Below are 24,309 nucleotides of genomic sequence, written 5' to 3' on the forward strand. Positions count from 1 at the left end.
AAATAACATGAATCTGACATAATAGAGTTAAATCGAGGTCTTGTTCAATAAACGACAACAGTAAAACATGGAGGATTAAATAATAAGGGAAAAGACATGATATTCACCCCAAACTATACAAGAAAAGTCGAAGACACACCTAAACTATACTAGTGATCTATTACACACCTAAACTATGAAAAAGTGGAGCTATTTGCTCCTTGAAATGTCATAACCAAATTTTATCTTGAATGTGTATACACGCACTGACACGTGTCAAACACATATATTTTTCACCTTTTTTTTTCTTTTCTCTAAATTAATCACCAACACACACACCCCTTTCCAACTCCGCCACCTCTATCCATATATATATATATATATATATATATATATATATAAAATTCCAAAATATCATCTTCTTCAGTCCTTCTTCTTTAGTTAAAATCTGGGCAAAGCCCATTTACTGATAAACAAATGGATTCGATTAGATCAAAGCAATCCAAATGTGACAAATAAAATCACATCAATCCTTTCATTGTTTCACAATCTTCCGTTATTTTTTGTGAAATTATAAAAACCCACAACCCAATTCGATAAAATTTGAGCAAATAATAACCCAAACCGTAAAATGCAAAAACAAAACTCAATTCTTGAAAATTCAAGAAACCCACAACTTAGTTCAATAAAATTCAACTAATTTACAATTAAATTCATAAATGCAAGAAACCCATAACTCAACATCATAAAATTTGATAAATTTAAAATTCAATTTGCAAAATTTGAGAAACCCACAACACAATTTAGTAAAATGCAAGAAATATAGAATCTGACAGGTGAAATTCAAGATACCCACATTTCAATTTTGTAAAATTCGAACAGCCCACAACCAACTCGTGAAATTCAAGATACCCATAATGCAATTTTATAAAATTCAAAAAACCCACAATCTAATTTAAATTAAAATTGAGTAAATTTCATCTAAATAATACCCAGATTCACTGATAAATATCAATTATAAATTAGACAGAACACATCAATATCAAATTATATTCGTACTATTTTTTTCTAACAAAACCAAAAGGACATAGCAATTATAACAAACTTCTTCCTACTTGTAATAATAAAGGAAAAAATAAAAGGGTAAGTGTATTTGTGAATTCATCGATGAATTGATAGAGGTTAAGAGGAGGTAAGGATTAAGAAATGGAGTTAAGGAAGAAATGAGAAAACAGGAAAGAAGACAAAGATGAAGAGAAAAAACAGAAAAGGAAAAACAAATTAAAAGGCAAAGAAAGAAAATAAAAATTATATAAACATAAATCAAAAAATAATTAAATATAATTATTGATAAAATGCAATTGAATAATGACATGTGTACGTTTTAATAAGCTTTTACTTTCCTTTGCTGCTTTTCACACGCGTGTAAGAATGTGATATCACGTTCTTTGCCAGATCAGTTTGGAGGGGTAAATAGTTCCACTTTTTTATAGTTTAGGTGTGTAATAGGTCACTAGTATGGTTTAGGTGTGGTTTTAACTTTTCTTGTATAGTTGGGTGTAGAAACGGTGTCTTTTCCCAAATAATAACAATAATTTTATGGTAACATAGTATAGAATAATAGTTCATAGAGATTCATGGGTGAAATCATAATTTAAAACATAAAAACTTGAAAAGATCACAATTTTATAATTTATAAAGGTTGTTTGGACTTCATGGATGAAAGGGATCCATGGATGAACATCTAACATACTTTAATTGATGGATTTCTTAAAGTTCTTGGTGAATTCTTGAGGATTGACCTTGAATTTGAGAGCTAGGGTTCTTAATTGGGAGAGAATGCCTTTTGATTTGGAGGAGATTAATTAAAGAATGATTTTAAGAATATTTTTAGGGCTTAAATATCACACCAGGGTGGACTAAAATAATGGGAAAAGGACTATTTTATCCTGAATGAAATATTAATTTTTCATCGAATTTTCCCAAAATGGGCACTTAGCACGACGCAGCGCTATTGCGTCATGTCACCGGAAACTGATAATTAGGAACTAAGGACTTTGCACGACGCAGGGAAATCGCGATGCCCTTTTGACTCTGAAATTCACCCTTGGCGCGATGCGCCATTATCGCGACAGGATACTGGAAAAGGATAATTTGGATTTTGGCTGATGGGGCGACGCGGTGGTTTTGTAGAGTTTCACTGAAAATTGATTATCATCATTTATGCAGGTTCCGTGATACACTAAGTTTTAAAATGACGGTGTTAAATGCCTGAAACTTAAAATCTCTATAACTTCTTACCGGGCTATCGAATTTAGGTGTATTTTATATCGTTGGAAAGCTAATTTAATTCTCTACGCAATGGCAGGCTCTAAACTGGAAAATAATGAGTTTTCCAAAATCTTATATATAAGTACTCATGTATTGGGACTTAAGTTATGCTAAGAAAATGCGGGATATTACATTTAATATAGGGAATTTTTCAGAAATAGCGGCACTTTGCAATAAAATCTTTCTTCCATAGCCACATTTAACATAATTACCATTTATAGCTGCTGTATTCGATTTTCAGGTGTTGTATTAGTGGTCTGTATTCATAAAAAACATAAATACACTACATATTTAGTCTCGCCGAAACCACTACTAATATCTTTTATATATATATATATATTTCTTTTTTGTGTTTTCCCCAATTTTTCTTCTTCTATTTTTTATCTTTTCCTATTTTTATTTTTTTGTTTATTTCTTTTTATTTTTTAAATTTTTCTCTCTCTTTAATCTCTAACTTATATTTCTCTTTCCTTTTTTTTTATTGTTTGATTTTCTTTATTTTCTTTTTTGTATTTATTTTCTTTATCTTTTTTGTTCTATTTTATATTTTTTGTATTTTCAAAAAATATGGCTAGTCGAGCACAAGTCATGGATGATAACGTAAATACCAAAATTATTTATTGTATTTGTAGTCACACCATCATTTATATTTTTGTATCATTGATACAACTGTATTTGTTTTTATATTTTAAAGTTCCCTCTTGTATTTATATTTTATAGTTTGCATTTGTATTTGTATTTTATAGTTCCCACTTGTATTTGTATTTGTATTTTTTAGTTTGCGCCATTATTTATATTTTATATAATTCGCACTTGTATTTTAAAGAACTTTTTATATTTGTATTTTATAATTTACTATATATTATATTATATTATATTATATTATATTTATATTATCATTTTATTGTGTTCGTATATTTAGATTATACTTGTATTTGTATTCTATTTTCGTCTATAACTTTTTATTTTTAAAGAATTATTTTTTATTTGTATTTGTAAGTTGATTGCATATTGTATTTAGCTGTGACTACGTATAATTTATTATTTGTATTTGTATACAAAAAAGTAAATGCATTAATTGTATTTTCTTGATTCTAAAATATATAAATATGTAATGTATGATTTGATACAAATATGCCATTTGGTATTTGTATATCAAAATAATCATTCATAATTGTAAATAAACAAATATCACTTGATAAAAATACAATTACAAACAAATGATTTTATAAATACAAATACAATATGTATTTGTATACATTGTATTTGTATAAAAAAATTGAATTGTATTTATTTGTATCAATAAATACAACTCTTATCAATAATACAAACAAGTATTCATAGAAAGAAAATCGATCGTTCCTTTTCAATAATTAAAAAATATAAATGATAGTTCGCAATTGTATTTGTATGTTATAGTTCGTATTTGTATTTGTATTTGTATTTTATAATTCGTACTTGTATTTGTATGTTATAGTTTACATTTGTATTTGTTTTTTATAGTTCGCACTTGTATTTGTGTTTGCAAGTTCACACAATATGAAAAGAAGGAGAAAATATGAAAAGGGAAGAAAAGAAAAAAAAGGTGAAAAATGAGAGAAAAAGAAGGAAGCAAAATACAAAAAAAATAAGGAGATTAATAGAAAATAGAGAACAAATAAATAACAAAAAAATAAAAAAAGGAGAAAAAATAAAAAGAAAAAAATGAAAAAGAAAAAAATGAAAAAAAAAAGAAAACAACAAAAAAAAGGAAAAAAAGAAGAAGAAGATAATAATAAAAAATAGAAAAAGAGATAAAAAAAACACGAGAGAGTGTATGGATTGTAATTAGGAATAATTAATAGGCAAGAGGAGGCTATGAACTATAATTAATTCAAACTTAAGCTAAATAAGGTAATTAGAAATGTATGTTTGCTAAGATATGTAGTTATCTCTTTAATATACTCCAATACAACATATATTTACATAAGAATCTAATAAAACACTTGAAGAGGCATAGGTTCCTCACCTTCAATCTTACTAAGGGATCCCAAGAAAATTTAAAAGAAAAATTACATGCTAATGTTCTCCATATGAAAAAGGAATACAATTTCCTGATTGGTATCAAATCTGTGTAGTTAAACCCATACTCAAACTAAAATCCTAAAAAACCTTCCTTGCAGGTACAAAGTTTTCGTTTAACAAAAAATTTTCTTTTCACTCACAAATTTCTTTTATTTTAGAATTTCTATATAATTTAAATAATAAAATTTTTAATAATTAAAATTTTAGTTATTTCAAAGTCCTAAATATTGTAGATAGTATATATATATATATATATATATATATATATATATATATATTATATGAGCATAATAATGTAACATAATTAATAAGAAATTAGCAATTACAGAAAATTAAAGGATTTTTACCAAGTATATTAGGTGTGAAGTAATCCAAAAAACTAATAATTTCATCGTTTATTAAAACCTTTTAATATATATATCTTCATGATCTAGCCTTTTTTAGACATTAAGCAAATAAGAGTTAGATTGAGTGATAAATAATCCTTCATTCTTAATTAGAAGTCTCATGTATTCATCCTAATGTAAGACTTCCTGAGATGAATATAAACTTAGTAGGACTTCAAAGAAAATATCTAACCCCATCTGAGAACAAAAATAGATACAAAGTCTATGATATCTAAAATCCCACAATTAGAAAAGGCGAAATATACCAATAGTAAAGAAATTTAAGAAGAAATAAGTTAATATTCTGGCAACTCAGCTCTATATTGTTTGATTATCTTTTTAGTTGAATACATAGTGTACCTATATACATTTTCTACAAAAGCCTCGTGTGTTGCGAGTCATATGCTATACTGTGGAGGATTGCTACCAAGTACCAACTATCTAAACTAACAAATTCAATATCTTGATTGATAGTAAAAGTGAATTCTTGATTGTAAAATATACACATCCAAGTTAACCGTCGTTGATGCTAATGCAACAAAGTTTAGATGGTCAGACGAAATGATCATAAACTAAAATATATGAAAAACAAACAGAATTTGACAAAAACAAGTGAACAAGATAGGACAAAATTATACTATAGCAGCCTCAAAAGGAAAAAACCACACCCACTTGAACAAAATAACCATGAATTAAAGTAAACTAAGAACTAATAATAATTGAAAAAATAATGTCTAAGATCGAAGAAGATGGTGGCTAGTTTAAGTTATAATCATACCAGCATCCAAGTTTCAACCAATGACGCATGCTTTTGTTTTGTTTTTTAAAAATATCTATCTATTTTGGTTTTAAATTCTAATTTTGATATTAAGGTTTTGGAAAAATTAGTCACTGGTATGCCAGACCACTTATTTGAGGTTTTTTGTAATACCCCAAAGATTTCTAGCCAATTTCATCCCAAGAATGAATAGTATTAGATTCTAAAGTGAATGATAAATATTCTATGAGGAATTATCAAGATTTTTACTTTTGTCATATGAAAAATTCAATAAGCTTTTCATCGATATATGATTTGCTTAAATCTAATAATCGGGTAAGAAGTTATGACCATTTGAAGTTCCCATCATAAAACAGCGTCATAATAGTCAGTGGCGCACCGCGCCACAAGAGGAAATGGCATTTGACAATTTACAGTAGGTTTTCGCGATTATGGTGCATTGCACCAGTAGTCAAATTTAGAATTATCCTTTTTCCAGTGTCTCAGCATAATTTCCCCTACGTCACACCAAAGTTTTAGGTCACGAAGGAAGGGGCAACGCGATGGATCCATGTCGCGCCATCTATCAGTTTCCTAATTGTTAAATTCCAGTGACACGATGCATTAGTGCTGCGTCTCGCGAAAGGTTCAATTTGGAAAATTTTTACTGAAATTACAAGATGCATCCAGGGGTAAAAGGGTCAATTTCCCACCCGTATTTAAGCCCTTTAACATGTAATTCAACCACTTTTCACCTAAAATACACTCTCTTGTCTAAAGTTTCTCTCAAGAATAAGCTAGGATTTTCATATAAGATCCAATTTCAAGAAAGTTTCACCATCAATCTTCATGAAATCACAAACTAATGTATGCATAGTGTTCATTTATGAACTCCTTTCATCCATGAAGCCAAAGAATCCCTTTTGTAGATTCAAGTTATGGATTTTCTTATGAATTTCACGATTTGGCTGCTTTAGTTCATATTGATATTGAGTAATTAAATTGTATTCCATGAATGAGTTTTAAATTCTATATAGGTTGATTTTTATGTGTATAGATTCATGAAACCCTAGGACTAAACCCTTGAATGATTAAATTGGAATTGAATTTATGACAGTTAATTGTTGTATGATATTGTTTACACTTTCTATGCCTACTATGTGTTTGGTTGAATGCCTAGATGAAGGGAAAGTGTCTAATTAGCATGATATCATGTAATCCCCATGTACGTACAAGCTTATGCCTATCACATGTTTGATGAAATGCTTCTGTAAATGCATTATGATGATTATTATGTATTCAAGTAAGTCAAGCTTTGTCATTTTTCTTCCATCAAGTTCCAGGTGTACTTGTACCTGAAACATTAGTTGTGAACCTAGAGCCATGTCATGTTTTCATGATACTCTCAGTCAAGCCATGATCCTTAGACTTCAAACGGTCTTATGACTCAGGAAATCTCCATGATCTCATGAACTAAGTTAGTTGTCAGATATCAATAATATTCCATCAGTCAACGGAATTCAGTAACTCAGTCTATGTTTAGTTCAGTAAATCATATTCAGTGCCCATTCAGATAAGAGTAGAAATTAGCACCGAATGAACCCAAGGATGGGGACACACACTATCATCTGAAGGTGTGATCCTCAATATTCATCCTTGCATTTTAGAACTATGTAGCCAGCGTAGGTTGATACATCAACACTGTCGATGAGGGTTGATGAGGTGGATAAGAACTGTCAGATAAGGGCCTCACCATTCTCGTACAGGGAACACTAGCAGATGAGGGTCGCCTACAGCTTATCCTTACTAGTGGCGTGGTCTGGACACCCTTCTAATTGGTGTTACAAATTAGACCCCATCTCAGCCATAATGGCATATCAGGGGCATGTCGGTTAAATACTACCTCCCATAGTTTCAATACCAGTATTCGTAAAAGAACTTAGATAGTTTTTCAGATTTAAGACTTTTAGATACAGTCGACTCAGATATAGTAAGGAACTCAAATAGTTTTTTTAGATTCAGGATTGTTAGATATAGTCACCCATTTTATCAGTTAGATTCAGATACAACTATTTATGCTATCAGATATATCAGTTGTTAGTATATCATGTCATCAGTATTTAGATTCATTAATCATAATATCACAGTGTCAGTTATAGTTACGTATTTATATATGCATTCTCTCATTCATATTAGATAGTTAGCTAGCATTATTCATGCATGTTAACCCTTGCATTAGCCTACCTCACATGTATACTCAGTACATTACATTGTACTGAAGTATTTGCGCTATGGTGCTTCCTTTTTATGTTACTCTATAGGTTCAGAGACACGAGTTCCAGATCAATAGTAGATTATAGTCTCAGCAGTCAAAATAGAAGTGAGTCTACATCCTTTAAGGACATGATTATTTCTCAACTATTTCATTGATTAGCTATTAGATGGAGTTAGTTAGGGACATATCCCATCAAATCCTTATTCAGATTATTAAGATAGTAGAGGCTTTTAGACTAGATACAGACTATTATGTTTCAGACTTTAGTGTTTACAGTTTTTTTTGGGTATTGTATTACCCCACAGATGTTATCTCATCTATGTTATGTTTAGTATTGGACCTTATGGCCTTTCAGTGCATGTTTCTGCATTATTCAGTATTTTATTCAGTCTACAGGTACTGATATTAGTAATGGGTTATCTTGTGGTCCTTCGGGGTCATGAGCACCGTGTAGCATTCCGGTTTAGCAAATCGGGGTGTTACAAACTTGGTATTAGAGCCTAAGGTTCAATAGAGTCCTAGGAAGTCTAAAAGTTGCATCTATTAGAGTCTTGTGCATGGATGTATTACGCGCCATATTTATGTGCAAGAGGCTATAAGATGTTTAGGAACAGTTTTCCTTCTTTAGTATTCATGTTGTACCAGTAAGCATAATCATAAGTCAATCTCTCAGTCTAATCCGCTTCTTCTCTTTAATTCAGAATATGCCTCCTAAGAGAAGAAATCAATCTGCCTCTCAGCCAAAAGAACCTTTGGATGATCATGTTTCTCATGCGGAGTTTAGGACCGAATTTACCACACTTAGTCAGTCAGTAGCTGCCCATAATGACCGACTAGCTGTCGTTCCATCCAACCCAGTGGCCAACTCAGCTGCAGCTAGGATTCGAGACTTCACCTGAATGAATCCTCCATCTATCCAAGTGTCTAAAGTAGATGAAGACCCTCAGGAATTCCTAGATCAGGTGCAGAAGGTGAAAAACATCATGGGGATTACTACGGTTGAGACGCTGAGCTAACTGCATATCAGTTGAAGGATATGGCTCATACTTGGTTCAAATAGTGTAAATTAGAAAGGTCTGATAGTGCAGGTCCTATAGAGTAAGAGGAGTTTGTCACTGCATTCTAGACAGATTCTTTCCCCAAGAGCTTAGAGAGGCTAAGGTGCTAGAATTCATCAACCTCAGGCAGGGCAATATGACGGTGAAAGAGTATTCTCTAAGGTTTACTCAATTAGCCAGATATGCCCCTCATGTGGTTACAGATGGCATAACCAAGATAAGTAAGTTTGCTTCAGGGGTAAATGATAATGTGGTTAATGAGTGTAGATCCACCAAGATAAATAGTGACATGACTTTAGCCAGACTTATGACCGATGCTTAACAGATAAAGGATAAGTATATTAAGCAGAGGGAAAAGCAGAATAAGAAAGCTAGGAAAGGTAGCTTCAATTTTAGTCAGCCTAAATCAGAAGGAGAAAACCATTCTCAATTTTTTCCTAAGTCATCTGTTCATTCTCCTTCTTCAGCTAGTGCTCTATTTCCTAAGTTCATAGATAGAGTACCAGGCTCTAAGTCTCAGGGCAGTGTCAGCAATGCCCGAACTAATCCCATTTGTCAGACTTTTGCTAAGAACCACAAAGTTGCTTGCAGAGATGGCAGCGATGTCTGTTTCCATTGTGGAAATCCTGGCCACAGAGTCAAAGACTGCCCTCAGTCAGGTTATCAGAGTCATCTACGCTCCTCAGCTTTATTCAATCACCTAAATCAACAGGGTGCCAACACCAGTGCTACCAACGGGCAATGCCCAAATAGACTATATTCTCTTCAGACCCGAAAAGATCATGAAAATTCTCCTGATGTAGTTACTTGTACGTTACAGATCTTTCATATGCATGTTTATGCTTTGCTAGATCCAGGAGCTTCTTTGTCTTTTGTTACTCCCTATATAGTAGTTGATTTCAAAATTAGTCCTGAAATTCTAGCAGAGCCCTTCTGAATCTCTACCCCAGTGGGTAAAACTATCAAATCCCAACGGATATACAAGAACTGCCCGGTTATGATATTTTAGATAGTCACTTCAGTAGACTTAGTCGAATTAGAGATGACTGATTTACATGTCATTCTCCGCATGGATTGTCTTTATTCCTGCTATGCCACAGTCGACTGCTGAAACAGAATAGTCCAATTTCAGTTTCCAAATGAACCCATCTTGAGTGGAAGGGTAGTGTATCCGCTTTCAGGGTTCAACTTATTTCCTACCTTCGGGCAAGGAAAATGATATTTAAAGGATATGTCTATTATTTTGTTTGAGTTAAGGAAACTAGTTCCAAAACTCCCAGCCATGAATCAGTCCCAGTAGTAAATGAGTATTTAGATGTCTTTCTCGAAGATCATCCAGGAATTTCTCCCAAAAGGGAAATACACTTTGGCATTAATCTTTTTCCAGATACTCAGCCTATATCTATTTTGCAATATAGAATGGCACCAACAGAACTCAGAGAATTGAAAGAAAAGTTGAAGAATCTCTTAGATAAGGGATTTATCAGACCCTATGTTTCCCCATGGGGCACACCAGTCTTATTCATGCGCAAGAAAGATAGTTCTCTCAGAATGTGCAGTGATTAACATTAACTCAATAAGGTCACGATCAAGAATAAGTATCCTCTTCCCAGAATCGATGACTTATTTGACCAACTTTAGGGTGGCAGCTATTTCTCTTAGATAGACCTCAAATTTGGCTATCATTATCTTAGAGTTAGAGAAAGTGACATTCCAAAAATAGCTTTCTGTACTCGGTATGGTCAATTTGAATTCTTAGACATATCATTTAGTCTTACCAATGCCCGAGAATCTTTCATGGACTTGATGAACTACATTTTCAAGCAGTACTTGGACATGTTTATCATAGTATTCATAGATGTTATCATGGTCTATTCTCGCACTAAGCGCGATCATGCAGACCATCTCAAAATAGTACTTTAGACTCTCATAGATCATCAGCTATTCACCAAATTTAGTAAGTGCAAATTTAGGCTAAGGTCAGTAGCATTTCTTAGTCATATTATTTCTAGTGATGGCATTAGAGTTGATCCTCAAAGGACCAAAGCAGTAAGAAACTGGCCAAGACCTATCGCTCCATGAGATATTAGGAGTTTCTTGGGTTTGGATGGCTATTACAGATGGTTTGTTGAAGGATTTTTATCTATTGCATCCCTTATGTCCAGATTGACGCAGAAAAAGTCATGTTTCAGTGGTCGATCGAAGCATCAAGTAGCACAAACTGGTTCTACTTGACTAAGTTCATGCTCTTCTAAGGAGAGAGTTTGATTTACCCAACTCCTTTTTTGATAATAAGGTAGAAATCCCTAGTTGTCAGACCCTTTTGAGAAGAGTTTTCAGGAGTTGAAGACTCGACTTACCTCAGCCCCAGTCTTAGCTCTTCCAAATGGTTTAGATGGGTTCGTGGTGTATTATGATGCATTTAGAGTAGGTTTTGGTTTTGTCCTCATGCAGCATGGTAAGGTCATAGCCTACACCTCCAGAATGCTTAAACCCTATGAAAGGAATTATCCTACTTATGATCTTGAGTTAGTAGATGTAGTCTTTGCATTGAAGATTTGTCAAAATTATCTCTACGGAGTTCATGTTGATGTTTTCACAAATCACAAGTCTTTAGTATGTCTTTTCTTAAAAAGATCTCAATCTTCATCAGAGAAAGTGGTTAGAGCTCTTGAAAGACTATGACATGAGTGTCCTCTATCACCCGGGCAAGGCCAACATAGTGGCCGACGCTCTCAGTAGGCTATCCATGGGTAGTGTTTCTCATGTAGAGGAAAGTAAGAAGAAGTTAGCTCAAGAATACCTTCAGCTTACCAGACTAGGAATTCTCTTTGTCAATTCTTCAGAGAGTGGTGTATGTATTCAGAGTAGTTCAAAATCATATCTAGTCTCTGAGGTAAAAGAAAAGCAAGATAGAGATCCCATCCTTGTCAAGTTGGAAGAGTCAGTTCAGGATCAGAAAGTAGAGGTTTTCTCCCAATGGGGAGATGGTGTTTTGCGCTATCAGGGCCATCTCTGTGTTCCAGGTATAGATACTTAAGGTAGTGAATTCTTGCAGAAGCGCATAGCGCGTTCTACTCTATTCATCTAGGGGCCATAAAGATATACCGCGACTTGCGAGAAATCTATTAATGGAGTGGGATAAAGAGAGACATTGTAGATTTTATTGCTAAGTGCTCTACAGCATGTTAAGATAGAGCATCAGAAGCCTATTGGGTCCATGCAGGATTTTAGTATTCCTGCTTGGAAGTGGGAAGTTGTGAACATAGACTTCGTGATGGGTTTGCCTCGAACTTATCATCAGCATGATTCAGTCTGGGTCATTATAGACAGAATGACCAAATCAGCTCATTTCCTTCTAGTTCATACCTCTTATTCAGCCGAGGATTATGCCAAACTCTGTATCAATTGGTCAGATTGCATGGTGTTCTGTTATCTATTTTCTCAGATAGAGGTACCCAGTTCACCTCTCATTTCTAGGAAGTGTTGCAAAAGGGTCTTGGTACCCAAGTTTATCTTAGTACAGCCTCCCATCCTCAGATAGATGGTCAAGCAGAAAGAACCATTCAAACATTAGAAGAAATGCTAAGGGCGTGTGCAATTGATTTCAAGGGAAGTTGGGATAACCACTTGCCTTTGATTGAGTTTTCATATAACAAATATCATTCTAGCATTCAGATGGCTCCATTCAAAGCTCTCTATGATAGGAGAAATAGATCACCAATTTGTTGGTTTGAAGTTAGTGAGGCCTTAGTCATGGGTCCCGATTTAGTATTTGATGGCTTAGAAAAAGTCCAGTTAATCAGAGAAAGACTCTAGGCTGCTCAGAGCAGACAAAAGTCTTATGTAGATTTTCATAAAAAAGATCTCGAGTTTGAGGTTACTGATTATGTCTATCTAAATATCTCTCCCATGAAGGGAGTGAAGAGATTCGGCAAGAAGGGAAAGCTCAGTCCCCGATATGTCGGTCCCTTCAAGATTCTTAGTCATTTTGGCAAGGTAGCTTATGAGCTCGAATTGCCTTAAGATCTAGCCCCACTTCATCCATTCTTCCATGTCTCTTTTCTCAAGAAGTGTATAGGTGACCCACAAATCATAGTCCTTATTCAGAGCATTGATGTTCAGAACAGTCTCTTTTATGAAGAGATTCCAGTCAAAATCTTAGACTATTAGACTCGTAGTTTAATGAACAAAGAAGTCCCTCTAGTTAAATTTCTTTGGAGAAATCAGTCCATTGAGGGAGCTACTTGAGAAGCAGAAGCAGATATGCGCACCAAGTACCCTTACCTCTTCTCCGCCAACTCAGATCAAGATCAAGGCAACAGTTCTCCTTAAGTTTACAGTTTCATAATCAACGTTCATCATGAACTTGGTATTCAGTTTCATGTTTATGTTCCCAATATAAACTTGATATTAATTACCATTGTATATTCAGTCATACATTCATGTATCAGCTTAGTTATATAATTATGCATTAGAAATGCATTCTTATTATGAGAAACTTAGTTCCTCAAAACATTCAGTAATGCATTCATGAATCAGTTACACATGCATCAGATATGCATGTTCAGTATATTATGTTCATCTTGTCAGTCATGAGATCTTGTTCAGTTCATGTTCAGCTTATTGTTTCCCCTCTCAGTCAGTCTCATTCGAGGATGAATGTTCTCAAGGGGGAGATATTGTTATACCTCAAAGATTTCTAGCCAATTTCTTCCCAAGAATGCCTAGTATTAGCTTCTAAAGTGAATGATAATTATTCCATGAGGAATTTTCAAGATTTTTAATATTTTCATGTGGAAAATTCAATAATCTTTCCATCGATATATGATTCGCTTAAATTCGATAATTAGGTAAGAAGTTATGACTATTTCAAGTTCCGATCGTAAAACAGCGCCATATTAGTCAGTGGCGCGCCACGCCACCAGAGGAAAAGGCATTGGGAATTTTCCTATAGGTGTCTACAATTATGGTGCATCGTTCTAGCACTCAAATTAAGAATCGTCCCTTTTCCAGTGTCTCAGTGCGATTTCCCCTGCTTCGCGCCAAAGTTCCAGGTCATGAAGGAAGGGGCAACGCGATGGCTCCACATCATACCATCCCTCAGTTTCCCAATTGTCAAATTCAAGTGACAGGGTGCAATAGCACTGTGTCGCGCCAGGGGTTCAATTGGGGAAATTTTTACTGAAATTACAAGACGCGTCCAGGGTTAAAAGGATCAATTTCCCACCCCTATTTAAGCCCTTTAACATGTAATTCAACCACTTTTCACCCAAAATACACTCTTTTCTCTCAAGTTTCTCTCAAGAGAAAGATAGGATTTTCATAGAAGATCTAATTTCGAGAATATTTCACCGTCAATCTTCACGAAATCATGAACTAAGGTATGCATAGTGTTCATTCATGGACTCCTCTATCCATAAAGCCCAAGAATCCCTTTTCTAAACTCAAGTTATGGATTTTCTTATGAATTTCATGAGTGGGCCACTTTTGTTCATGTTGATAATGAGTAATTGAATTGTATTCCATGAATGAGTGTTGAATTCCATATGGGTTGATTTGTATCTGTATAGATTCATGAAATCGTAGGACTAAACCCTTGAATGATTAAATTGGAATTTAATCATGAAAGTTAATTGTTGTATGATGTTGGTTACACATTCTATGCCTACTATGTGTTTGGTTAAATGCATAGATGAAGGAAAAGTGTCTAATTAGCATGATATCCTAAAATCCCCATGTACGTACAAGCTTATGCCTATCACATGTTTGATGAAATGCTTTAGTAAATATATTATGATGATTATTATGTATTCAAGTCATGATTTTTCAGTTTCCTTCCATTGAGTCCTGGGGTACTAGTACCTGAAACATTAGCTATGTACCTAGAGCCATGTCATGTTTTCACGATACTCTCAGTCAAGCGATGATCCTTAGACTTCAGACAGTCTTATGACTCAGAAAATCACCATTTTCTCATGAACTCTGTCAGTTATGAGATATCTATAATATTTCATCAGTCAATGGAATTCAGTAACTCAGTCCATGTTCAGTTCAGTAAATTATATTCAGTGTCCATTCAGATGGGAGTAGAAACTAACACCGAGTGAACCCAAGGATATGGACACACACTATCAGATAAGGGTATGATCCTTAGTAGTCATCCTTACGTTCCAAAACTATATAGCCAGCATAGGTTGAGACATCAACACTATCGATGAGTGTTGGTGAGGTGGATAAGCACTGTCAGATAAGGGCCCCACTATTCTCGTATAGGGGCACTATAAAATGAGGGTCTCCCATAGCTTGTCCTTACCTGTGGTGCGGTATTGACACCTTTCCAATTGGGGTTACAGATTGGACCCCATCTCAGCCATAATGCCATATCTGGGGCATGTCGGTTAAATACTACCTCCCATAGTTTCAGTACCTGTCTTAGTAAAAGAACTCAGATAGTTCTGCAGATTCAAGACTGTCAGATACAGTTGACTCAGATACAGTAAGGAACTCAGATTGTTCCATAAGATTGAGGACTGTCAGATACAGTCACCCATGTTATCCGTTACATTTTGATACAACTATTTATGCTATCAGATATATCAGTTTTTAGTATATCATGTCATTAGTATTCAGATTCAGTAATAACGATATCACAATGTTAGTTACAATTACGTATTTATATATGCATTCTCACATTCATGTTAGGTAGTCAGCTAGAAATATCTATGCATGTTAACCCTTGCATTAGCCTACCTCACATGTATACTCAGTATATTTCATTGTACCAATCCATTTGTACTATGTTGCTTTCTTTTTATGTTACACCATAGGTTCAGAGATATGAGTTCTAGATCAACTGTAGATTCTATCTCAGTAGTCAGAATAAAAGTGAGTCCTCATCTTTCAAGGACATGAGTATTTCTCCACTATTTCATTAATTAGATATTAGTTGGAGTTAGTTGGGGACATGTCCATCAACTCCTTATTTAGATTGTTCAGACAGTAGAGGCTTTCAGAACAGATACAGACTATTATGTTTCAGACTTTAGTATTTACAGTTTTGTTTTGGGTATTGTATTACCCCACAGATGTTATCTCATCCATGTTATGTTCAGTATTGAAACTTATGGCCTTTCAGTGCATGTTTTCGTATTATTCAGTATTTTATTTAGTGTATAGGTACAGATATCAGTTATGAGTTAGCTTATGGTCCTTCGGGGTCATGAGCACAGTGTAGCATTTCGGTTCAGCAAATCGGGGAGTTACATTTTTACTATCTCCTAATTTAATAATAAAAATTTTACCATATATTTTCATCCTAATACAATATATTTCAGGATTCATTATTATGAAAATAATTAAATAATAAATTGAGAAAAAAGGTGAAAAGCTGATTTTGTCTATTGTAGAGACTTTTAATGAGGGACAAAAAGTTTAGATCACTTTTCCAAGGGTATTCACACTTTTAATATATTGTAGATTATAAATTATAGATAGATATAGATCATAGATAAAGATATAGATAAAAACATTGTTTCTAATGAAGAGTTATTTTTGTTCTCGAGATTCTACATTTTCATCAAAACTGTGGACATTTTAGATGATTTTCATAATTAGCTTTCGATATATTTTTTTCGATTTTGGGTTTATAAAGATACATAATTAGCTTCCCGTTATATTCAATGAAGATACATAAATTTTGAAAATTTTTATAATTACTTTGTAAGCATGGATACTTTTTTAAATATGACAAGTTATGGTGTATGTTTGTATTATTTTTCCTATTATTTATGGTATAAAAGAATTCTAATCCAAAATCTTTTCCTTCGAGAGGACTTTCCCTAAATATGAAATAATTTTTCTTTTGTTTCATAATTTATTTATCAATATTAAAATAAAATTAGTTGTAAATAAACTAAGCTCAATAATAAGTTTCCTAGTTATTTTGTAAAAATAAGAACGTTAAAAATTATTTAAGATTAAAATTAAGAGTTTAAGGTTTTGAATAGCATAAAGACATAACCTAAAGAATCCAAATTGAGAAAATATTAGGAAAAAGACATTTGTAGCCTTTTAAAAAAGAATAGCCAAGTTTGGGCATATGGATATAATGTTCAGTCGGGTAAAAAAAATGCAACTTTATGGCCATTTCCTATTCTTTCTCAATTTGGGTCATTTTAGCCTATGTAGTCCATATACAGTCCATATACAATACTAATATAGTCTATACATAATATTGATATAGTCTATTCAACTAGGGCAATTCGGCCCTTTTAAAAAAAATTCAAATTTTTTTTGCTATAAATTTTTTAACTGATCAAATATTCTGCTTTTATTTATTGTTTAGAAATAATAATTAAATTATATAAAACAGATATAATTGTTAAATCGAATATGCATCTATATAAGATATATGTATAGAAATTGTATAGTTCTATCAAATATGTATATGTAAAAAATATAAAAAAATATATATATAGAAAGTGTATGAAAATTATTTAATTGTTGTATAAAAAATGTAAAAAATGTACAGCTATTATATAAATTGTTTATCAAAACTATTTAATTTTTATATAGAATATTTGTATGTAAAAGATTTGTAGAAATGGTATAGAACAAGCCAGTAAATTGAAATGGCTAGAAAATAGAATTTAAATTCCATGGCCATTTTCATGGAAATAGTTTAATTTGAAGTGTCGTTTCTGTCCTTTCCCCAAAATATTAAGTATAATATACCTAACTTTGGAATTTAAAAAAGTTAAAATTATTCTTTTTCTCTTTTTGAAAACCTAAGTTGCCTATTGAGAATTAAATTGGAGTATCATTGTATATTACTGAGTACTCACGTCCCAAACTTTCAATAATACTTTTTTTAAAGATTTACTTAAGGTAAATTTTTAATTGATTTTAAAAACCTATATTTAAGGGATATAATTCAAATAAGGAAAAGTTTGATAATTAAATTTCAATGAATTTTAAATTTTATAGATTAAAAAAGTACAAAGTCAATTTTGTCTAAAGCAGACTTTTAATGAAGGACAAAAAGTTTAAATCACTTTTCTATGGGTATTTACACTTTTAATATATTATAGACAGATTATAGATATATATTATTGATATAGATTATATATATATAGAAGGCCAAGGAATACATAAACAATATAAATAAATAAGGAAAGAGAAGGATATATCGTAATATCATATATACATATAGGTCTACAATACTAGCTCAAAGGTAATGACCTAAGGAAGCCAACCTACTTGCCCCAGGTCATCTTAACCAAGTAGGAAAGCTAATACTAGCATAATGCGGACCTATAGTCAAGTCTCTAACCACGACTATATTATCTATAGCGTAAATCACCATAAAAGGAAAAAGGATAAAAATCATACCTCCAACCTCAGTATCAGTCCATAATGAGCCCATTACAAATTAACCATAATAACAACAGTAAGTAACTGACTAGTCCAGACAAACAATACCTAATCAGGGCCTTATACACCAGGAAGGTTCAATAAATACTCAAAAATTAGCATTCATAGCTAATATCGCCCAAAGGTACACCTCCTTAGAAGTATAAAGCGGTCTCTGTCAAAATATAGTATCCTAACTAGGTTTGGGTTGAACCCACAGGGAATACGTGGAACCATCTCTTAAACTTGCTAAAATCAATGGGCAGTTCAAAAAGGTAAATGAGGGGATTTTTTGGAATAATTAATGTAAGACCCCACAGTATTTACTCGTAGTCTGAGCCTTAGAGCATGTTCAGTGGAGTGCAAATTCATCCCTAAAAGGTTGAGAAGTGTCTTTCTAAGTGATAAATATTTTGAACCATGTATAATTTCCCTAATGTAAACTTTTTTTCATGTAGAGCAATGAATGAGCTTTCTATCAATACCAATTTCATCAAAATCCAGCATTGAACGAGGAAATTATGATCGTTTTACTAAAAGAAGTCGGAACCACCTAAGTGCGATGGCCGAGTTCACGGACCGTCGAGCTTGCAACGGATGGTCGCCCAGCCCATCACAACTAAGGCAGTGACTCTCTTTCTTGGCCCAAGTAAGATGGCCAGGACGACAGATCGTCAAGGCTGTGACGGACCGTCGCTGGGACTGTTGCCGCGGAGGTAGTGTGACATCATCTTAGCCAATATATGACGGACGATCAGATAGACCGTCAAGGTTGCGACGGACCATTACTGAGAATTTTGTATTATGGTAGTCTATTATTTTGCAGATCGATATGCGATGGATGATTCGACGAACCATCAGACTAAGAGAAGGACCGTTGTAGCCCCCATTCAGCATTTTTAACTCAATTTTAAAAGGGTTTTTGGTATTTTTCCAACAATTTTTAGACCCTATTTATATCCAATCAAGGCTCACAATTTCATTCTTCATCTTTAACATCAAAAACTAGGGTTTCTACAAAATCAAAACCCTTCCTTCTTCTTCAAGAAAAATCAAGAGAAATTAAGAAATTTTGAATCTCTCCAAGAGCCTTCAAGAAAGTGTTCATAAGGTTTCTAGATATTGATTCTTGGGTCCCTTTAATCTAAGAAGCTCAAGAACCCTTTTCTAAATTTAAAAGATTCTTATGTTTATCATTTTTTAAGATTTATGTGAATTGAAATTGGAGTTCAAGCTATTATTGAGTATTAATTGATATTTTGTTTACAAGGTTTTCAAGCTTTGACCCTAGTATATGATATTCATGTGATGTCCATGATAAAACCTCTTAAAGTTTCTTTTTAAGTGATGTATACATGTTAATTAAGTGTAGGAGTTGTTGAATAAACAAAGGATACTCCCCATATGTTTGATAAAATGCTTACGTTAAGGAATTAAAGCCGTTATTGCATGATGACTAGAAATCACCAATTGTGTGCAAGACCATGCATGCCAAGTGTTTGTTGAAAAGCATTAGTGAGTGAATTATGGCATGATAGCATGAAATTCCCTAATTATGTGCTTTTTAATGAAGGCTAAGTATTTGATGTAAGACCTTGTTGAATGGAGTATGAGCCAATAGCATATCTCCCTATATTATCATATGTTTATGATTCCTAAGTGTTTGAAGAAATGTTTTAATGATTGTAATGGTGAATGAATGTCCATGGTCATAAATGGTTATGTTTTTATTTTATGTTACCGAGTTCTGAGGGTATTTATAATCGATAATTTAGCTGCAGTCTAGAGCCAGTGTCAGTTTTCTCAATAATCCCAGTAAAGCCATAATTCTCAGAACTCAGTGATTCTCAGTAATCTCAGTATCGCTAGTATTCTAGCCTCAGTTCAGTACTTAACTCAGATCTAGTAGTATTCGAGTTTTTAGTTCAAACCTTAGTAGTATTCGAGAAATCTTTTCAGAGCTCAAATCATTCAGTCAGATAACGAGATTCAATAATATTCCATCAGATATGGAACCAAGTGAATTGAGCTTAACACAGTCAGATCATTTGATAAATATGATCAGTATCATACTCAGCTCATTCTAAGTTCAGTTAAGAATCAGTTCAAAGTCTTTTAGTTGCGAGTAGGAGCTAGAACCAAGCGAGTGCAGGGATGTCGGCTCCCCATTAGAGAGAAAGAGTCATTAGGATCAATCCTTATACTCCAAAACTATGTAGCCAGCGTAGGAAGCAGGAGTCACCCGTTAGAAAAAGACTTAACTTTATATTACCTTAGGCTTGACTTTCTGTGAGGGTCACCTATTAGAGAGCTTGACAAGAGTTAAGGTCTTTACCCTTGGCAAAGTATTGACACCCTTCAAACTGGGGTTATAGGTTGGACCCCACCAGTTTATATTTGTGGCATGTCGGTTAAGTAAGCACTCCCACAATTACAGTTTCAGTATCAATCTTTAGAGTAGAACTCAGAAATTAGGACTATTAGATACAGTCATCTATCTCAGTAAGGAACTCAGATAGTTCCATTGACTCATGGACCACCCGCTAGATAGGCATGGTCCTATATAAAGTTATAGAGTAATCTCATTATCAAATCCAGAGATCACCCATTAGATAGGCTTGATCTCAGTCTCAGATTCAATTGAGTAATGTCATTATTAGATCTAGAGATCACCCATTAGATAGGCTTAATCTCAGCCTCAAATTTAGTTAGGTAATCTTATTATCAGATCCAGAGATCACCCGTTAGATAGGCTTGATCTCAGTCTCAAATTTAGTTGGGTATTCTCATTATTAGATTTAGAGATCTTTCGTTAGATAGGTTTGATCTCAGACATAATCTTTTCTTATCATTGCTAATAGATTCTAGGATTATCCGTTAGAGAGGTTCGATCTCTGATTCAGTCAGTCGAGAGTAGCAAGTTTAGAATTCAATCATTGATATGAGTAGATTCAGCTAATTATCTTCAGTATCATTAGTTTTTTAGATCACCTGCTAGACAAGACTGATCTTAACTTCAGTACTCAGTATTAGTAGATTCAGTTATTCAGTATATCAGGCATTACTAGTGAGTTCAGATGATAGTAAAGTAGTATCCAAGTTTTAGTACTTCGAGTTGTGATGTTTTCAGTTATGTTTTATACATTTATTCATATGTCCTCATTCAGTATTCTTATGATTATTCAGTTAAGTAATTGTTCATGCATAAGCCCTTGCATTTAGCCTTACCACGTCTTCATACTTGGTATCTTCCCTTACTGACGCATTTGCGCTATGGTGTTTTATTTGACACCATAAGTTCAGAGGCACGAGATCCAGAGAACCCTTAGTAGCTCAGTCCCACTCAGCAGCAGAAGACATAGCAGTGAGTCCTCTTCAGTCGAGAATGATTCTTATTCTTGTTATTATTGTATCAGACTTAGTTTATTTTTAGTAGATGGAGTTAGTTGGGGACATATGATGGATTGAAGATGTATCAGTATGCAATATGCAGTTTTCAATTTTGAGTATTTTTAGATGTTTCGAACCTTATGGCCAATTTTTGCATTTATTATCTATATTATGCAGTATTCAGGTACGATATCAGTCGAGGGTTACCTCGTGGTCCTTTGAGATTATGAGCACCGTGTGACATTCCAGTTCTAGAAAATTAGATCGTTACAAACTTAATATCAAAGCTTGAGGTTCAATTGTGTCCTAGGGAGTCCAAAAAGCCGCATGTAGTAGAGTCTTGTGCATGGGTGTGTTACATGCGACATTTATGTACAAGAGGCTATAAGATATTTTAGGATTAGTTTCCCTTCTTTCTATACTCATGTCATGCCAGTAAGCATGATCTCAAGTTGATCCTCAGTATAATCCACCTCATTCTTCCATGTACAGAGTATGTCTCCTCACAGAGATAATGCCCATAGGGTTGATCACTAGCCATCTCAGCCGTAGATCCTGAGAATGAGAGTGTGTCATATGTAGAGTTTCGAGTAGCTTTTTAGGCACTATCCCAAGCTACGACTAATGTTTAGGGGAACCATCAGGCTGTGTCCCCACCTCAGCAAGAAGGGGGTTCAGCCGCAGCTAGAATTAGGGATTTCATGAGAATGAACCCGCAAGAACTCTTTGGGTCAGTAGCAGGTGAGGACTCGCAGCTTTATCTTGAGGAGGTAAGGAAGATTACCCAGATTATGCATGTTTCTAAGGAGGAGAGTGTAGAGTTATCATCCTATAGGCTGAAGGATATTGCTCATGATTGGGTAGTGATGTGGAAGAAGGGTGGAGGGGAGGATGCAACTCTCGTGACTTGGCAAGAGTTTCAACATACTTTTCTAGATATGTTTTTCCAGCTAGAGATGAGAGAGGATAAGGTAGAAGAGTTCATGAACCTAAGGCAAGGATCCATGACAATGAAAGAGTATTGTCGTAAGTTCAACCAGTTAGCCAAGTATACTCCTGACTTGATAGCAGGCCCTACAGCGAATATGAATAAGTTTGTGATTGGTGTATCTGGGTTAGTGTTGAAAGAGTGTAGGGCTTCTATGCTCACTAGAGATATGGACCTTGCTAGACTGATGATGTATGTGCAGCAGATTGAGGCAGATAAGACAAAAAAATGAGAGAGAGTGTGTAAGAGAGCCAGAATAGGTAGTCATGGATTCTCTCAGGAAGGATCCCAGGGTGGTAGCCATCCTCAGCATAGCCAAATATTTTTAGTCCCAGCTCCATCCTTAGCTAGTGGACCCATACCAGAGTTTGGGGGTGTCAGTTATGATGGAGCACCAGACCTCAAAGCCCAGAGTAGTGCTAGTGGTGTTCGTACCTATCCACTTTGTAGAGAGTATGGCAAGAGCCACCTAGGTGTGTGTAGAGCCGGTAGTGATGTGTGCTTTGGGTGTGGTAATTCAGGCTAGAGAATGTGAGAATATAGAGTGATAGATCAGTTGGGTAGAGAGTTTCATCAGTAAAGTGCCCCTTTCGGTGCCAATAGTGGTTAGCGTCAGAATAGACTTCATGCGCTTCATACCCACCATGATCAGGAAAGGTTCCCTGATATAGATTCAGGTATGTTATGAGTCTTTCATCTTTATGAAATGTATTGTTAGATCCTTTTCTCCCATTTTGAGCTTATATGTCAGTATGAGTCAGGCATTAGTTTCAGATCTCAGACAGCCGATCTTGACCCATTTCATAAGTTCCCCATGCACCACCCCAACATTTTAGCAAAGTGTGTTTAGAGGGACATAGATTCCCGTGGGGGATATACCCTATGATATTGCGATGCTTTCATGCCCTTAGACTCATTAAGTTACATGTTTAGGATCTGCTTACGAAGTTAATGTCAGTTATTATTGCATAGCCAGTCATGCTTTCGAGAGTCAATAGAGTCAGACATTCATGTATTAGATATGCATGTTCAGTAGAAAGAGTTCATTTTTGCAGTGTATTCAGTCATGCATTCATGAGATCAACTCACTTAGGAGTCCATGCATCAGATATGCCTATCCATTGTGAGAATTCAACTTATAAGTAGCTTCATTCGAGTATTCCATACATAAGATAGGCATGTCTAGTATGAGAACTCAGAATATTAGTAGCTCTAGTTGCATAGTCATGTTTCAAATGCTCCCAATCCTTGAGTAAGTTCAATTGATCAGTCTTCTTAGTTTATCAAGCGAAATTTGAGGATGAGTTTTTCCAATGGGGAGATATTGTAAGACCCCACAAAATTGCCTCGTAGTCTGAGCCCTAGAGCGTGTTCAGTGGAGCGTAAATGTAGCCCTAAAAGGTTGAGAAGTGTCTTCCCAAGTGAGAAATATTTTGAACCATATAGAATTTCCCTGACATCAACTTTTTTTTTCATATATAGCATTGAATAAAATTTCCATCGATACCAATTTCGTCAAAATCCGACATCGGACGAGGAAATTATGGCCGTTTTACTGGAAGCAGTCAGAACCGCCCAGGTGCGACGGCTGGGTTGATGGACCGTTGAGCTTGCGATGGAACATCGCCCAGCCCGTCGCAACCAAATAAGTGACTCTTTTTATTTGG

Source organism: Capsicum annuum, chromosome 8 (genome assembly GCF_002878395.1).
Source record: "Capsicum annuum cultivar UCD-10X-F1 chromosome 8, UCD10Xv1.1, whole genome shotgun sequence".
In the NCBI taxonomy this organism is placed as follows: Eukaryota; Viridiplantae; Streptophyta; class Magnoliopsida; order Solanales; family Solanaceae; genus Capsicum; species Capsicum annuum.